The sequence below is a fragment of the Ursus maritimus genome, unplaced genomic scaffold (assembly GCF_017311325.1).
Source record: "Ursus maritimus isolate PB19 unplaced genomic scaffold, ASM1731132v1 scaffold_1, whole genome shotgun sequence".
NCBI classification, from domain to species: domain Eukaryota; kingdom Metazoa; phylum Chordata; class Mammalia; order Carnivora; family Ursidae; genus Ursus; species Ursus maritimus.
In genome coordinates, this window is record NW_024423343.1 from 49,008,946 (window position 1) to 49,025,484 (window position 16,539).

Sequence of the window (16,539 nt, forward strand, 5' to 3'; positions counted from 1 at the left end):
GGGAAGTTGTAGTGCAAAGTGTTCCCTTCCGCGGAACCTTTCTTGTCCGCTTGTTTTAAAACTAACGCGCTGGTGCTGTAAGTATCAGGGATAGTCTTAAACCTATGTTTTGTACGTTTTGTGCTGTTACTGTTAACGGGCGGTTGGTGCATAAATACTGTTGTGTGAGTTTGTGAGATAAATCCGCAAAAATGCTTTTTATAATTTAAGTTCCTATATGTGGTTGAGAGGAGCTTGGAACATGTTTTCTAATTTATTTTCCGTTTTCGCTATCGGTAGAGTCCTTTATGCAGTGAATATACGCTCTTTGTAAGGCATTTCCCCAAGTCTATCGGACATAGTTTCAGAGAAATGGGTACGCAGGCATGCGAATTTATGAAACAGATCAGTTATGGAATGATGATTCTGCTTACAAAAGAATGGTTTGTTTTGCAAAAGAAATCACGAGATTAAATAGGAGTTTTCCTTACCCCTCTTAAAATGCAATTTTAGATAGTGTTACACACAATGTGTATTTACACATGTATAAAGTGAAAAAGTTGCACTTAATGAAAACTTCCCAACACTACATATCAAAGTTTTTGTTGTTTTGAAGTTTTCTGATGTGGAATTAAAAAAACCAAATTTGTCCCTGTTGAACGGTGAGATATAAGCCCAAGCTATCTACAAGGCACTCCAGAATGAAGAACTGAGAAAATGATTTGCACCATTTAAACGGTAACAGGTTCATCAAAATCAATTCTAGCTACACATTATTTCATATGTTTATCATACAGCAATAAAAACTATCAACTATTGAGCACTTCCCACTTGATAGGAACTGTGCTTGCAAGCAGTTTTTAGATTCTCAGGGCTATCCATCAGGTGCTTAATGATGCTTTACACACATTATCCCATTTGATCTCACCACAAGTCTATCACGAATCATCTACATTTTACAACTGAGCAAACTCAGATGCAGGGAGAGCAAATAACATATCTTACACTTCGCAGCTTCTAAGTTTCTAACTACAAATAAAACCTAGATTTGTTTTAGTCCAATGCCTTAGCTCTTATTTTCTTTGAAGTGGTGCCCCATTCCCCAAAAATGATAGCTAACGAATGTTTTATTGAGTATCTGCTATGTGCCAGACACTGTCACAGTCACTGGGGATATAGCACTGAGTAAAAAATAAAAGTCCCCTCTTTCATGGAGCTTGTATCCAAGCGGAGGGAACAGACAATAAATAAACATATAACCTTGTTAGGTCATGATTTAGGTGCTAAAAAGAAAAATTAAGTGAAATAAGGAAACAGAGTGAAAGGGCAATGAACTATCTGCTATGCGTCAGTGAGAGAAGGCCCCTCCGATAAAGTGAAATTTGAGCAGAGATTTGAATAAAGTTCAAGAGCCAGACCCTCCCAGCCATCTGGGAGAAGAGTTTTGCAGATGGAAGAAATAGCGAGTGCTGAAACAGAAGTGTACTGGTGGGAGGAAAGAGATGGAGATATACCAGAAACTTAACAGGTGGCTAATGTAGCCTTTGGGTGTGAGTAAAGGGAAGAGAAGAGATGAGGTCAAGAGAAAAATGATAAAGACTTTGGGTTTTATTCTGAGTGAGATGGGAAGCCACTGGAGGGAAACGGGGAGAGAAGTGGTGGATCCTGTGTTGAGCTGCCCAGATGCTCCTTCAGTGAATGCCTGTTGTCTGGTAGTGCTTTTGACAGTCCCCTTAGGGACTGACTCAACTGCAGAGGGCTGCCTTGCCTTCGGTTGTGCCTTTCACAGGGTAGACCACATCTGTGACTGATTGATGAGAAAGCATAAATGCCTGGCCATCTTCACCCAATTTGAAACAACTCTGAAGGGCACTGTAGCTCTGAAGCCCAACATGTAGTTGGCCAAGCCTGTCACTGGGCATGCGTAACTTCTTGACTTCTCTGTCGGCCCAATCCTGATCCTTCCCTTCACTTCCGCAGATGTTGATACCAAGGACAATCCTTTAAAAAGTCCTGCATGTCAGAACCCTACCGCAGTCTGCTTCCAAAGAAACCCAATCGGTGACAAGCGACGTGAAATTATGCTTATGCTGCAGAAAGATCTTTCTGGCTGCTGTGAGGAGAGGGGGTAAAATGGAGGCAGGGAGATTTGTTAGGGGGCTACTGCAATGGTCCACATGAGAGAAGACAGTTGCTTGGGCTAGAATGGCAGCAGAAGGAGAAGAACAAGTAGTCAGATCCTAGATAAATATGAGAACCATGCCAAGAGGATTTATTAGCAGATTAATGTGGAGGAGAGTAGGATAATTACAAGGATTTTTGGCCTAAGCAACTAATGAGAAGATATGCCATTTACCAAGAAAGGGGTGATGTGGAGATGAAAAGACATGTTTGGGACATGTTAAGTTTAATATGCCTATTAACCTAATAGATGTGTCAAGTGCATAGCTGCACATATGCATCTGGACTTCATAGAAAGGATCTCTGCCAGAGGTGTAGGCTTTGGAATAATCAATAAAGATGTCTTTTAAAGCCATGGCACTAGGTATGATCTAGTAGTGAAAACTGATAGAGAAGCCTGATGTATTCCTTCATTCAGGGGTGAGGAAGATGAGGAGGATCCAGCAAAGGAGACTAAGAAGGAGAGGTTCAGAAGATAGGAGGGAAAAAGGAGGAGAAGTCAGAGAGTGCAAATGAAGAAAGTGTTTCAAGGAGGACAATGTGATCAACTGTCAACTGCTGCTGATAGTGTTAATTAAGATGAAGACTGAGCACTATTACTGGACTTAAAGTCCTCCTCAGCGGGAACAGATGCTATGTCCCAACACTATAGGAATAATATCTGATTCAATCCTCATGACAACCCAGTGAGGTAGATAATTATCTACTATGTTTGCAAAGAAAACAACATTTAATTTGGAACATAAGGACCTAGCCTTTGGTCACAGAGTTTGGGTTTGTTTCTAAGAGTCTAATAACAAGGATGAATACAGTTCCATCTTACTCCAAAGCCCACACTCTTTGCACTGCATCACTCTGTAAAGGATGGATAGAATTGATTACTCATTCATACCTCTGGTCCTGGTTGATTATACTGTAATACTAACATGCCTGCAGTAGCATTGGACCCTTAAACACTAATTCTACTCACTGACTCTACCCAACTCAGCCCTTCATTTTACATAACAACAACCAAGGTCCAGAGAAGTAAACTGATCTTTCTAATGACACATTGCTCGTGATCCCAGCACTCTTGACTCGATATCTAATTCTTGTTCTACTTCACTATATGGTTTTCCAAAAAGTCCTTCAAGGGCAAGACTCACACTTAAGGGCTCACATGGTCCCCTGCGAGAATGACACACACAGTCGTGAAGCATTTCATATTTTAAAAAAGTGGTTATTTAAAACTATATTAATTAATTTGGGATGAGACTATGTAGAGTGAAAGGATTTTTTCTGGTATCTGAGAGGTCGCTCATTTGATGATAGTTAAGTCTTTTACTCCTGATGCTTAGATTTAAAAGACCAAGATTGAAAGACTTCAGATTTTAAAGATTTGGATTTACATACATTGATAAATAAGTATTTAGCATGAAGATAGTAAGGCATATTGGATCAATGAATATAGGGAAAAAATGCAAATTTCACAACTCTTTCCATGCTGAAATTCTAGGAAGCAGACTGTAAGAATAGTGAAGTGAAAGTCAGGGAATAAAGGTTATATTAGATTTTTTGCTGATCTCGGTTTTTGATCTTGTTAATTTTTCAAATGAAGAATATTCCCCAGCTCTAAAACTACATGATGACTCAGTTTGAAAAAAGCAGCAAATAATGAGAAACTTTACATGACTATTTTTTATGGAAAGACCACAAAAGATGATATGCTGTTCTATAGTTGTACTATACCTTTTATGTACTTTTTAGCAAGTATAAAGTATTCGTCTACTAATCAAATATGTTAAAATTGCTGTCTTGGGGAAAAAAGAAAAAACACATTTTGGTTTTGTTTATTTAATGTATATTTCTTGTGTTTCTATAAAACAAATCAAGGTTCATAACTTCCTTTAAATATACTTTTAAATACATATGCATTAATTAGTCTAAGAAATTTAACTATGCTGCATAAGAAAAGGTTTCTTTTTGCATAAGAAAGAGCCCAACAGTGCTTCAAAGCTAAATGGGGCTTAATCATCAGTGTATTCAATGTTTGAATGTCCAAGGAAGCCTTATTATTCTAGTTTTAGTTATTCTTACTAATGCTATTGAATTTAGGACCTCATATTGTACCCTATTCACAAGGAAACCTTTGAAGTTTCCAAGAAAAGTATAAAAAAATCAAATTATGGAGGAAAAAGTTTTCTTGTTGGCTAGTAGAATTGATTTAAAATGTTGGAGGAAGGAGGGCTATAAATCAAACAGAATTGTATGTCAGTAAATACTGAAGCTGGGTGACGGGTACGTGGGGGGGGGGTAATTTTACTATCCCTTCTCCTATTTGAAAAATTGAAAATATCCATTACTGAAAAATAACCAAATACATAAAATAAATAAAAACAAGTTAACTTTTATCAGAACATATACCTTTGTGGGGAGTCTGGGTGGCTTAGTGAGTAAAGTGTCTGAGTATTGATTTTGATTCAGGTCATGATCTCAGGGTTGTAAAATCATGCCCCATGTCAGGCTCCACACTGGGCGTGGAGCATACTTAAGATTCTGTCTCTCCCTCTCCCTCGCCCCCCCCAACTTTCTCTCTCTTAAAAAAAAAAAAAGAATATATACCTTCGTGATCTGAAATTGGCCTGTGTCTTGGGAATTTAAGCATCTTAAAAATTGTATTTATTGAAGGAGAAACAAAAGCAAAAAAAAAAAAGAAAAGGAAACAAGTGAAAAAAAGGAAAGAGAGGCCGGCAGAGAAAGACTAGCCAGAAAACTATGCCCTAATATTATTAATACTATTATTAATAACTAATTATTATTAATATTAATAATTATCAGTATTAATATTATTGAATGCTTTGGGAAAAACAACTCAATAACTATTTAATAATATACTCTGGGTTTTTTTTACTTTCTTATCTTTAAAAATATATTTTATTTATTTTTTGAAGTAAGCTCTACATCCAACATAGGGCTTGAACTCATGACCCCAAGATCAAGTCACGCGCTGTACTGACTGAGCCAGCCAGGCACCCCATCATACTTCCTTATTTTTGCATTTCTACTTTAAAGAGGAGTGATATCTAAGAAGTGTATCCTCATTATTCATTTTACATGGTAAGTACGTTATTAGTCTTTAAGCTTGATTCAGGCTACTGTTACAATGTTTTTAAAAAGTGATTTTATGTCTTTATACAATATAACATTTTAAAATGTCTAGAGTTTGCAGGTCCTTTCACCATCAGAGATCAACACTGCATGGAGTTTTATTATTATTTTACAAAAAGAGAGGAACAATATAACTTAATTGTGCATGTGTGCATGGGCTGGTGTGCATGTATGCCTATGTATGGCTATTTATGTCTTAGTAGCATAGATGACTTGTAACTCACAAGCTGTAGAGTCACACAATGTGTGCTCATCTCCATGGTAACCATTTCTAAGATAAATGCACTTCTGAACAATGATCCCAAAATAGTCTATTACCCATTTTTGTAGATTTCCATTGTAGCAGCAAAAAATAATTTTGAAAAATGTTGATCCATTCCTTAATCAACAAAAATAGAAACAATGAACACGTATCCAAATCCGTGCAGAAACTACGGTTAAGTGCAATTAACAATTTCTATAATAAACTCAAGATTTTGTTTGGTCTCATTTTCATTTTATGGATTATCTACACCTACTGCTTCTCCTGCAACTTTTGGCTTCCTACACTTTAGCCATTTATCCTTTTTGAGAGTTCTTGGCTATAGAATGAAGAGGAAGAAATCATCGATCTTGCCAGTCTCTCCTAGCTCTAAGATTTCATGATTTTATGATTTCTCTACTCAACTTGAAACCTCATGAGAACATGAGCTTGGAAAATAAAAACAATTGAAATCTAAGTCAGGCAATTTTTTTCTCCTTACTAGGTTAGATAAAGGAGAGGTTTTTGTTGTTTTTTGTTTGTAAGAGTCTTCTTTATTAGCAATGCACCTTTTTACACTTTTTTTAAAAAGTGGTTTCATGCTCAACATGGGGCTTGAATTCATGACCCTGAGATCAAGACCTGTATGCTCTACTGACTGAGCCAGCCAGGCACCCCTATAAAAGAGTTTTATTTTATTTTTTAATTTTTATTTATTTTTTAAAATAATTTTTTATTATGTTATGTTAGTCACCATACAGTATATCCTTAGTTTTTGATGTAGTGTTCTATGATTCATTGTTTGCATATAACACCCAGTGCACCATGCAATATATGCCCTCCTTACTACCCATCACCGGCCTATCCCAATCCCCCACCCCCCCTCCCCTCTGGAGCCCTCAGTTTGTTTCCCAGAGTCCATAGTCTCTCATGATTCATTCCCCCTTCTGTTTACCCCCCGTTACAAAAGAGAGTTTTAAAACTATTTACTATAATCACTGGATTGCTGTTCTTACAAATTCCAAATTTTTAGTCTTTTTTCCTTTATAAATTGTCTACATTTTCTAAACGTTAATTAGAATATCTTAATTTTCTAAAATGAGGACAAGTTGAATGGAGTTCTTGCATTGGGGAAAATCCTTTCTATGGTTTCAAAGATGCTCATTTCACAAATACTCCTCCACATTTTCTCTGTTGGAGTTTCAATATCTGAGTCTCCAAGGGATTGGGAAAGTCTCTGTGACCCTCAGATGGGCTGCATCAGAATAGAGAGAATGGTAAAAAGCAGGGCTGATTCTACCCAACCCATTTTCAGTTCCTGGGAAATGGAAGGCTGATTCCTTGGATTTTAGTTTCTCCACCACTCCTCCTCCCCCACTGCAACAACCTCCAGGCCCTGTACATTCTTTGTCCTCCAAGATTTGTAAGGATGGGGAAGAGGTAGTTTTCCTAAACTTTAATTTAGAGCAGCCTGTGGCAGAATTGTAGCACCATACTTGTCCTTGAGAGCAATCCTTACTCTAGGCCCAACTCCTTTAGAATTCTTTTTAAATAGTTTCCTTCCTTTGGAGAATCAAGTCTTCTCTCAGAGTTCATCTGAATGCTGATATGTCCTCCTCTTCTGTTTTCTTCAGTGAGCAGAAACTTCCTCTTTCTCTAATCCGGTTATAGGTGCTTCTAACAGCACACCTTGGCCAGACCACCGAAACCATCACTGTTATTCTTGCCAAACCCAGACTCCCTCTCAAACAAACTAATTCCTCTCAGGTCTTCCCCTTCGGTACAAGGCTGCCTAGTGACCTGATCTATGCTAACAAAGGAAAAGAGGGACTGGAGAATTTGTGTCTACCTTTTGGATACAAGTATATTTTAAAAGCAACCTTTGCAATCAGTGCCATTACATTTTTTTGGCTCACCTCAAGAATGTTGGGGACTTTAAAAAGGTAGGACAGCACCACAGAATGCCTACAAAAGGCATAGTTTGTGCAATGGCCTCTTCAACCAATGAAAGGGATGATTTTAGCATTGGGCTTTGTGTGTGTCTAGAGAATACAAAGAACCCCAAGTGGAAACTTCATTTTAGTTCCCACAGGTTAGTGGATTTTGTATCCCAGAAGTCCAGCTCTATCAGTCATTGTCCAGAGGCCAAGTGGGACTTGAAACAACCGTGCTTGTCTTGTCTTGACCCTTTTTTTTAGACCTTCAAGCTTCCAAATACCCCTCCCTCGCTGAAGGCCCATTTATCTGAATTACTGAATCTTGGGTTATGACCCAAGTACTTTCAAAGGGGCCTGAGAGTATTAGTTTAGTATTTCACCCACTTTCTCTTTTCTGCTAAGAATCTGAACTGAAGGTAATACTATAATACTTTAAGTGTCAAGAGCTTACAGTGTTACTCGTATCCCATCTGGTTGGTGATCTTCACGCATTTATTATAGGGCCTACTTTACCAACAAACACACACCTTGTAGTTCTCAAAAACTAGTAGAGGACCACGGACTTCTACACAAGCCTCAGCTAGCAGCAGATATATAACAGGTTTTAGTAAGACCTGTATATCCTTGTTTTCTTTCATTGACATAGAATTGCTTAGAAATTTCTTGGTATGGATATGCTATAGTTCCTGTATCTATAAGAATTTAGGTTGTATCTAATCTATGTTGTTATAAATAGTATCCTTACACACAAATTATTTTCATTTTGGATTTTTTTCTTAGGGAATGTTTCCAGGAGTCAAATATTCAATTTTTGACTCCTGGAAACATTCCAATTTATATATAAATTGAGTATAAATTGAATATATAAATATATATATAAATTCAATATCTATATCTATATCTATCTATCTATATATCTGTATTTAGAAGTCTTGGATATTTTGTGGCGCCTGGGTGGCACAGCGGTTAAGCGTCTGCCTTCGGCTCAGGGCGTGATCCAGGTGTTATGGGATCGAGCCCCACATCAGGCTTCTCCGTTAGGAGCCTGCTTCTTCCTCTCCCACTCCCCCTGCTTATGTTCCCTCTCTCGCTGGTTGTCTCTATCTCTGTCGAATAAATAAATAAAATCTTAAAAAAAAAAAAGAAGTCTTGGATATTTTAAAGGATTTTCGCACATATGTCCAAACTGATCTCCAAAAGGGTTACAGCACTGTATAAAAGTGGTCTTTTTTTGCAAAACCAGCTTATTTTTAAACTTAATTTTTCTTGTTTTCCAAAGTATGAAGTTTTGCTGCTCTAAATTTTGGAGATCTCCTTTTTTCCCATATTGTAAATTCATGAAGAAAATGCAGTTTGGATTTTTTGTGTTATAGAGAGGAAAAGGCATTTGATATTATGGACAACACAAAATTATAAAGATTAATATTTCTTTCTTTTATTGTAGCTCTTTCTCTTACAGTGAATCTTAGGCTTGAGTTAAAATTTACTACAGAAAAAATAAATGAGGAGTATACTTATCAAGCTTGTCAATATCATAAGTTAAACTTCCCAAAGCTACAGCTAAAATTGCCAGAAAAAATGGTATTCCATGATTTTTGGAGATGAAAAAAGGAAAAACTATTCTTAGACCGAGTTAGTCAAAATGATTTTGTAATTTTCTTGTCAATTAGTGTAAATATCTAGCAAATGTTTAATACTAACCCGAAAAAAGTTTTGATTAATAATATATTTTGCTATGATGCTGAATATTATCTGATTTTAAAAATGTGTGGGTTTTTTTTGTTTTGTTTTTGCTTTTTTTTTTTTTTTTTACTTACACCTACGTACCAGCCAGAGAGCTTTCTACATGAGCAAATTCTCATAGTCAAAGTTGCCTGAGATCAAAATTTACAGAACAAGCCCTGGGTAAGTATTATCGTAGACAGGACAGGTAACACAAGTCCTGTTGGCTTTGTGCCTGCCAGTCCTCAAAGACTTGTGAATCACTTAGAAGAAAAATATGTCATTGTTAATAGGTGATTTATCTTTCTTCCAACCCAGTGACTCAGCACAGTGAATGTACTGGGTGCATTCTTTATTTGTTTGTCTGATCAAACGAAGATTGAGGGAGCAGTACTCAGATAACTGTGATAATCACATGCTGTTAGCTTAGTTTCAGTTTGGTAAAGAGATATGTATTTAACTGATCTTAGTTAAGTTTTACCACTTGGTTTGGCTATTGCTAGGCATGCCACTTTGATATTTATCCTCACAGTCTCCTCTTTTAAAAATCTGTCTAAACATTACCACTAAAAATGTGAAAATAAAATTAACCCCACTTTAAGAATACTGCTGATATTCAGGTCCCTCCCGAGGGAACAATAATTAGTTGACTTTTTTTTTTTAAGATTTTTTTTTTAAGTAATCTCTACACCCAACATGGGGCTTGAACTCACAATCCCAAGATCAGCATCAAATGCTCCACCAACTGAGCCAGCCAGGTGCTCCTAACTAGTTATCTTTAAAAAAATAATTCAAAGTGGCAGGATGGGGTAACTGGGTGATGGGTATTAAGGAGGGCACTTGATGGAAATGAGCACTGGGTGTTGTGTGCAACTGATGAATCACTAAATTCCACCTCTGAAACTAATAACACACTATATGTTAATTAAATTGAATTTAAATTAAAAAAAGAAAAGAAATAATTCAGTGATCTCTTCAAGAGTTCCTATTTATTATTTATGTTATCATTTATTATTTATCATAAATTTAAAAATTCTGGTTTAAATTATAGACAAATTAAAACTCTCTACATTTAAGTTTTGGAAATGTTAAGTGTCAAATCTGGGTAATGTGTACATGGAGGTTATTATACTCTTCTTTACTCTTTTTATGTTTGAAACCATTTGTAATAAAAAGTTAAAATTTAGAAAAACCTTCTCTTTGAATAAATACCTTGTGAAATAAAAGAGACATAAAAGAAAAATCAATCTTTCACATGAATTAAGTTAATCTGTTTCCCATGGAGGTAAGGGGAAAATAATCCCTTCATCCTAGTATTTGGTTGTATTTTTACATGACCTCAAAGAATCTGAGTCACTTTACCTAACTCTGACAATCGGATAGTCAAGTCCATTGCTTTGTATCAAACTGTTATTTAATGTTAAATGATGCTGGTAGTGGTGGTGGTTGCATTTACTTTATATTTACATTTTGCTTACCTGGAAAAGCATTAGCAGTGTGAAATATAGGGCCAGTTATATGCTGGTAGAGTGGGAATTTGCCACCTGGCATAGAATCCAAGAGAGGGGTTATTTCACTAACAAGAGTACTTTATCAACATTCAGAGTCATGTTAATGTCCACGTATTTGAAAACCAACCAATAGTGGATTTTCTTAGAATTCATTGCTTCTTCCATTTTTGTGAGCCTTTCATGTATCCTATGTCCATTTCTTTCTCAAGTTAAGTTTTCGAAGTCTTACTTCTTATGAATAGAGTATGAGTAGGGTGTATCAGCAACAGATTTCCAAATGTGCTGGTTTATACTGAGCAGCTTTGAAAACTGAAAAGCTGGCTGAGTCTGCTTTAAGCAGCAGGTTTCTGAGACTAAATATACAATTTTTCTGCAATCATTCGGAGGCCGACTAACTATGGTTTATGTAATGTGCAGAGCCACGGGATCTCTTTAAAACACTGCACGTTTCATTAAGGAGGCAGCCAACCCTGTATTACATATAACAATAGGAGAAAGGGATATGTAGGCAAATGATAACTTGCACACAATTCAAAGGCTTAGTGCTAAACAGCGGTTTCCATCTTTTCCTTGCACTCAACTGTTTAGTCAAGGTATTCAACTGAAAGAAAAAACAACTTGAGTTTTCTGCTTTCAGTTCTCATTCCCACCTTCTCTTGTAGGTGCCAAAGTTCTGGCAACCAGAGGAGGCAGATAACTTGAGTCATCCATCTGCAGTGGGATATTTAGTTCTGATATTAGCCTGATAAGATTACAAAGGCTACCCTATGACGTCTGTGGAAAGATTATCATGGAGTTGGTCGTAATGCATTGAAGTGATAAGGAGAAATACTTTTTAGGGTGCTTGGGTGGCTCAGTAGGTTGGGTGTCTGACTCTTGATCTCCGCTCAGGTCTTGATTTCTGGGTGGTGTGAGTTCGAGCCTTGTGTTGGGTTCTGCGTAGGGCTCCACACTGGGCATGGAGCCTACTTTAAAAAAAATGGAAAAATACTTTTTACATCTCTGGACAATGGTCTAAAAAGTTTGTCTTTTAACATTTATGTCAGGTTAAACCTGGACACCTAGCCACATGATTACTTGGGTATATAATTGCACCTGTTATGCCTTTTCAGGTGGACTCATTATCATCCAAAATGGTTCTGAATCTTGGGTCTGTGAAGCTGCATAGAGGCTTTAATGAGTCCATGAACTCTTTAAAATTGTGCTAAAAATGTGTATATTTTTATGGATAGGATGCATAGCTTCATTAGATTTACAAAGGGGTCCAGGATCCAAAGTTAATTAGGAACCTTAGAAACAAGAATTAATTTGGTCTGTACACATCAACACATAAAGAAAAACTGATTGCAGCTTTGTTTTGTTTCTGCTTCAACTCCTTGGAGGACATCAGTAAAAATGAGTTTTTCACTTCATTCCTTTCTTTTGATTCAGTTCATGGGCTTTAAGTCTATCTCATCCTCTCTTAAAACAAGAGAGTGACCGAGACTAATTCCGTTATTTCCAGAATTGATTACACAGCCAAAGTTCTCTTCTGATGTTTAGAAGTTCTATAGTTTATAATTAAGTGGCTACAATTTTAGCTGATATATTAGATGACAGAACCACGTAACTATTTTCTATTTAAATCAATTTACAAGTGTTTACTGTTCACATCAAACTATTCCAAAATTAAAATCTGACACAAGAAAGTATTTATATATATACATGTATATGCAAAAGTTTGCTTTAATATGCTCCTAATATTTTAAATGTGGAATCTACTGTATAAAATAAGTGATAATATACAACTAGTTAGGAGAAGTGGTTTTCCTTTCTTTATAAACTGAAAGTTAATTGCTTATCCTATCATTTCAAATATGGCACAAATAAAGACCATTAGGAATGGGAGAAATACAAAAAGTGTGAAAAATTTGAATAAATTCTGATTCTAAAGTTTTGTTGTAAAAATAGTAATCAGTTGAAGTAATTACAAATAATAGAAGAAATGGTCAAACTTTAACATGCAAACAATCCAGGTGGGGGAGTTGTATATTCATAGCTTTAAAGTAGAAAAAAAAAAAAAGGATTTGACAATAGCAGCTTGGTTTTTATGATAGTGGTTAAGTAACACTGGGTTTGAATTTAAGTGGGAATACAAACTTGAATTTAAGCATCAGCGAACACCTGACTTATTATAAACATTTAGACTTCAGTGATGTTTTAATGGAGGAAAAATCATCTTATAATGAGTTTATAATATTTTAGCATAATGTATATTTTATATTAAGAACAAATTTAACATCCTTAACATTTGCACATAATCAACACTTAGAAGCTTAATGATTTTGGTGTGTGTCTAACATGAAATAGTGAAAATATCATTTTCAGAAATTATTACTTTGAAATAAGAATTTGTCAAGCAACTCAATGTTAATACAATTAGGTAGGCTTTTTATTTTTTTGTCGAATGGTAAAGCTCGAGTTAGCTATGTTATTCCCTAACCACTTCTTCAACTCCTTTGCTACTTTCTCTCTCCTTTGCACTCACCTAAAAAAAGAAAAATCCACAAACTTCCATCTTTTTTTGTGCCATTATCAATACAGAAAATTACACAACTGAGCAGAATGGGACAGTAATAATAATAATAGCCATAATAATGGTAATGACCATTAACATTTATTCTCACTGAATTGTGTAAGGTACAGTGCTAAAAATTATTTCACGCATTCCTCACAATAATCTAGTAAGGTAGGTACAATTATACCAATTTAAGATGAAAAATTGAGATTTAGAGAGCTTTAGTTACATGGTCGAAGTCACATTGCTGTATGTGGCAAAGGCAGGATCCAACTCTATCAGTCTGACCTCAGAGCTTAGGCTTTGTTCTGCTAACCATGTAAATACATAACACCAAACTCAAATGAACATTTAACATCTTCTGACACATGACGTTCTATTTAGGCTAATGAACTATTTGTTATGAATATGAATCACATTAATGCCTGAAAAGCACTTGGAATAGAACATGACACGTAGCAAGTACCCAGTAAATGTTAGCTAATATCATTACCTTGTCTCTCCCTACAACCCCCAATCAAATATCAGTCTGGCTCTATATTATCTGCTTCCCCATCATCTCTTTCCTTCCTCTTCTACCAAAGCTTCTGCTCTTTTTTTTTTTAAATATTTTATTTATTTATTCATTTATTTGAGAGAGAGAAAGAGCACGCACATGTGCCAGACCAGGGTGGGGTGAGGGGTAGAGGGAGAGAGAATCTCAAGCAGACTCCATGCTGAGTGGGAAGTGGGGGGGGGGGTGGGGAGGCACAGCAGGGCCTGATCCCTGAACCCTGAGATCAAGACCTGGAGCAAAACCAAGAGTTGGATGCTTAACGAACTGAGCCACCCAGGTGCCCCAAAGCTTCTGCTCTTTTGATTATCCTATTTCCATGCACTGAGCTATAAATCTCTCTTTCTACAGGATAATTTGGCAACTACCACTGAAAATAAACAAAAAGCCCTCCCTCAACCCCTCCAGGTACTGCCCCAGTCTCTGGTCCCTTTCACAATTCTATTCAGTCTCAGTTTGCTGGCTCTCAATTCTTAAAAGTTGAAGTTCCTAAGGGCTTTAGACTAGGCTTTATTTTCCTTTTTAAAATACTTGTTCCAAAAATGATCTCGTCTATTCCCGTGGCTTCAAATAACATCCGTATTGTGATGATCCCAAATTGTGTCTACAGTCTAGGCCATTCCTTGGGTGTCCACTTGAGTATATTCAATATCCTTCCAAATTTTTGCAAGACTGTTTACTTTTGGGGTTGACTAAATGTAAATATTTTGGGTCTTATATGTTCATCTGGAACTTGAGTATCATAATAGGCTTATCCTGTATTCTAATTCAAGTTTTGTTCTAGCATTGACTTTGCCAATTTTCTATGCATTATCATATTTAAAGAAGACTTAAGATTAAACTAAAAAGATCCACTGATATTTGTATACACTGATTTGTATCTCATCATTCACTATTTAAGTGTAAGTCTAAGCATAACACATATCTGAAACAAAACCAAAAAATTCACAAACCCTTTGTACTGTGAAAATAACCAGGAAGAATTAAAATCAATCATAAAATGAAATTTTTCATTACCATAGAATTTTTCTNNNGGGAAAACTGAAGTTCTTTGGAAAGATAAATCTATCATTAGTTTTGCAGAACAGAAACAAATAAACATGTGTGAAGTGCATTATCAAAGATCTTGCAAGCCAAAAAATGAAACTAGTTGGATATGAATGGTCAAGATCAACACTGTAACTTATTTTTCTTTCTTTCTTTTTTGTTTTTTTGAACTTTTCAGAGCAGTTCTATTTCTGGCATCTCTTCTGTGGACTACTGGAGACATCTTACGTTTCATTTAAGCCCGTCTTCGTTACTCCTTTGCAATACCAAGTTGCAGTCTCTGGCTAAGTCTTATCTCCTTACTTCATTTACTATAGATACTGGGATACTGTTGCTCCACCTTTTCCCTATTCTCGTTCCTAATTATTTTCTAGTGGCATAAATTTTCATACCTGATTGTCTTTGGATGTAGGGGAACAGAACTTGCAGTATTGATTTATCATGTATGTTATTGTCTATCCTTTCTATGACCGTTGTTAAACAACAGTGCAATCTTCTATTGTCCTTCTCCACACTTCTTCACTCAGTGTTGGTTCTTCTGTTTGCACGATGGTCCAGCTACATGCAGTATTTAAAACAATTTTTAAAAGTGACAATTCCTTACAAAACTCCATTAACTTTTTAAAAAGATTTTATTTATTTGTCATAGAGAGCAAGCACGGGGAGTGGCAGGCAGAGGGAGAGGCAGGCTTCCTGCTGAGAAAGGAGTCCCATGCGAGACTTGATCTCAGGAGCCTGGGATCATGACCCAAGCTGAAGGCAGGTGCTTAACCGACTGAGCCACCCATGGGTCCCCATTAATTTCTATTTTATATGTGCCTGACCCTTCCCATTGCCTGACTCACTTTTCTCTTTCTGCACTCAATTCTGTCAGAATGTAGCTGTTTCCCAAAGGAAGGGATGGAGGACGGACAAAACCAATACATACCTGCCGCACCATTTTCAGGGTGGGAGAAATCTATTTCTGAAGTCTGATGGGGAAGAAAAATGTTGCATCTGTCTTTAAAAATAAGTGGAACATTACCTTCAACAAGAAACATCCTAATTAAAAGGCTTTATTCCAAGAACTCAAAAAGATGCCTTTTGTCAATTTTTCTCTCTTGCTTTCAGTAAGGAGGCTGGGTCACGTAAGTGATTTTAATAAGTATGCCGAAATATTCTTCATGATTAGCAAAAAGCAATACCGAAATAATTTTCATCCTATTTTCTGGAGAAAACAAAGCTAAAGAAAGCTATCTAAAAAGCTGGTATATTGGGGGAAAATACAACAGAGTCTAGCTGTTATTTGAAGAAAATTTAATGAAGGGATTATTTATAAAGGTTTGGGCACAGTTAAGGGACTTTAGAAGAAACTTTAGAATTATTCACTGGGGTACATGACAAATTTATGCCATGTAACTGATCTTCAGTGACATCACAGTAATTAAGAGTATGCATGAATTTTGGTCAGACTGATAAAGGATCCAATACCAGCTGTAACACTTTCTGTGGCAATGTAAAAAACCTATCTACATTCCAGTTTCCTCACTTGTAAAATGAGGATGATAATATCTCAAAGGATTGTTGAGACAGATAGATGAGAAAATGTAACTCAAACAGTAGCACCTAACACATAGGGGGGAAACACTTGAATGTTAAATTTTATTATTATTCCTTATTTGATT

At 36.2% G+C, this 16,539-nt stretch overlaps 1 long non-coding RNA gene across 2 annotated transcripts; it reads left to right on the forward strand.

Moving 5' to 3' along the window:
* The first annotated feature begins 5,133 nt into the window (after window positions 1-5,133).
* LOC103659647 lies at window positions 5,134-15,907 on the forward strand. 2 transcript variants are annotated; one of them, XR_005838221.1, is made up of 5 exons: window positions 5,134-5,256; window positions 9,316-9,390; window positions 14,180-14,236; window positions 15,054-15,638; window positions 15,750-15,907. It is a non-coding gene; the product is annotated as an uncharacterized LOC103659647 (long non-coding RNA). The 2 variants fall into 2 exon arrangements; XR_567572.2 differs by having other exon boundaries at window positions 15,054-15,907.
* The last annotated feature ends 632 nt before the right edge of the window (window positions 15,908-16,539 follow it).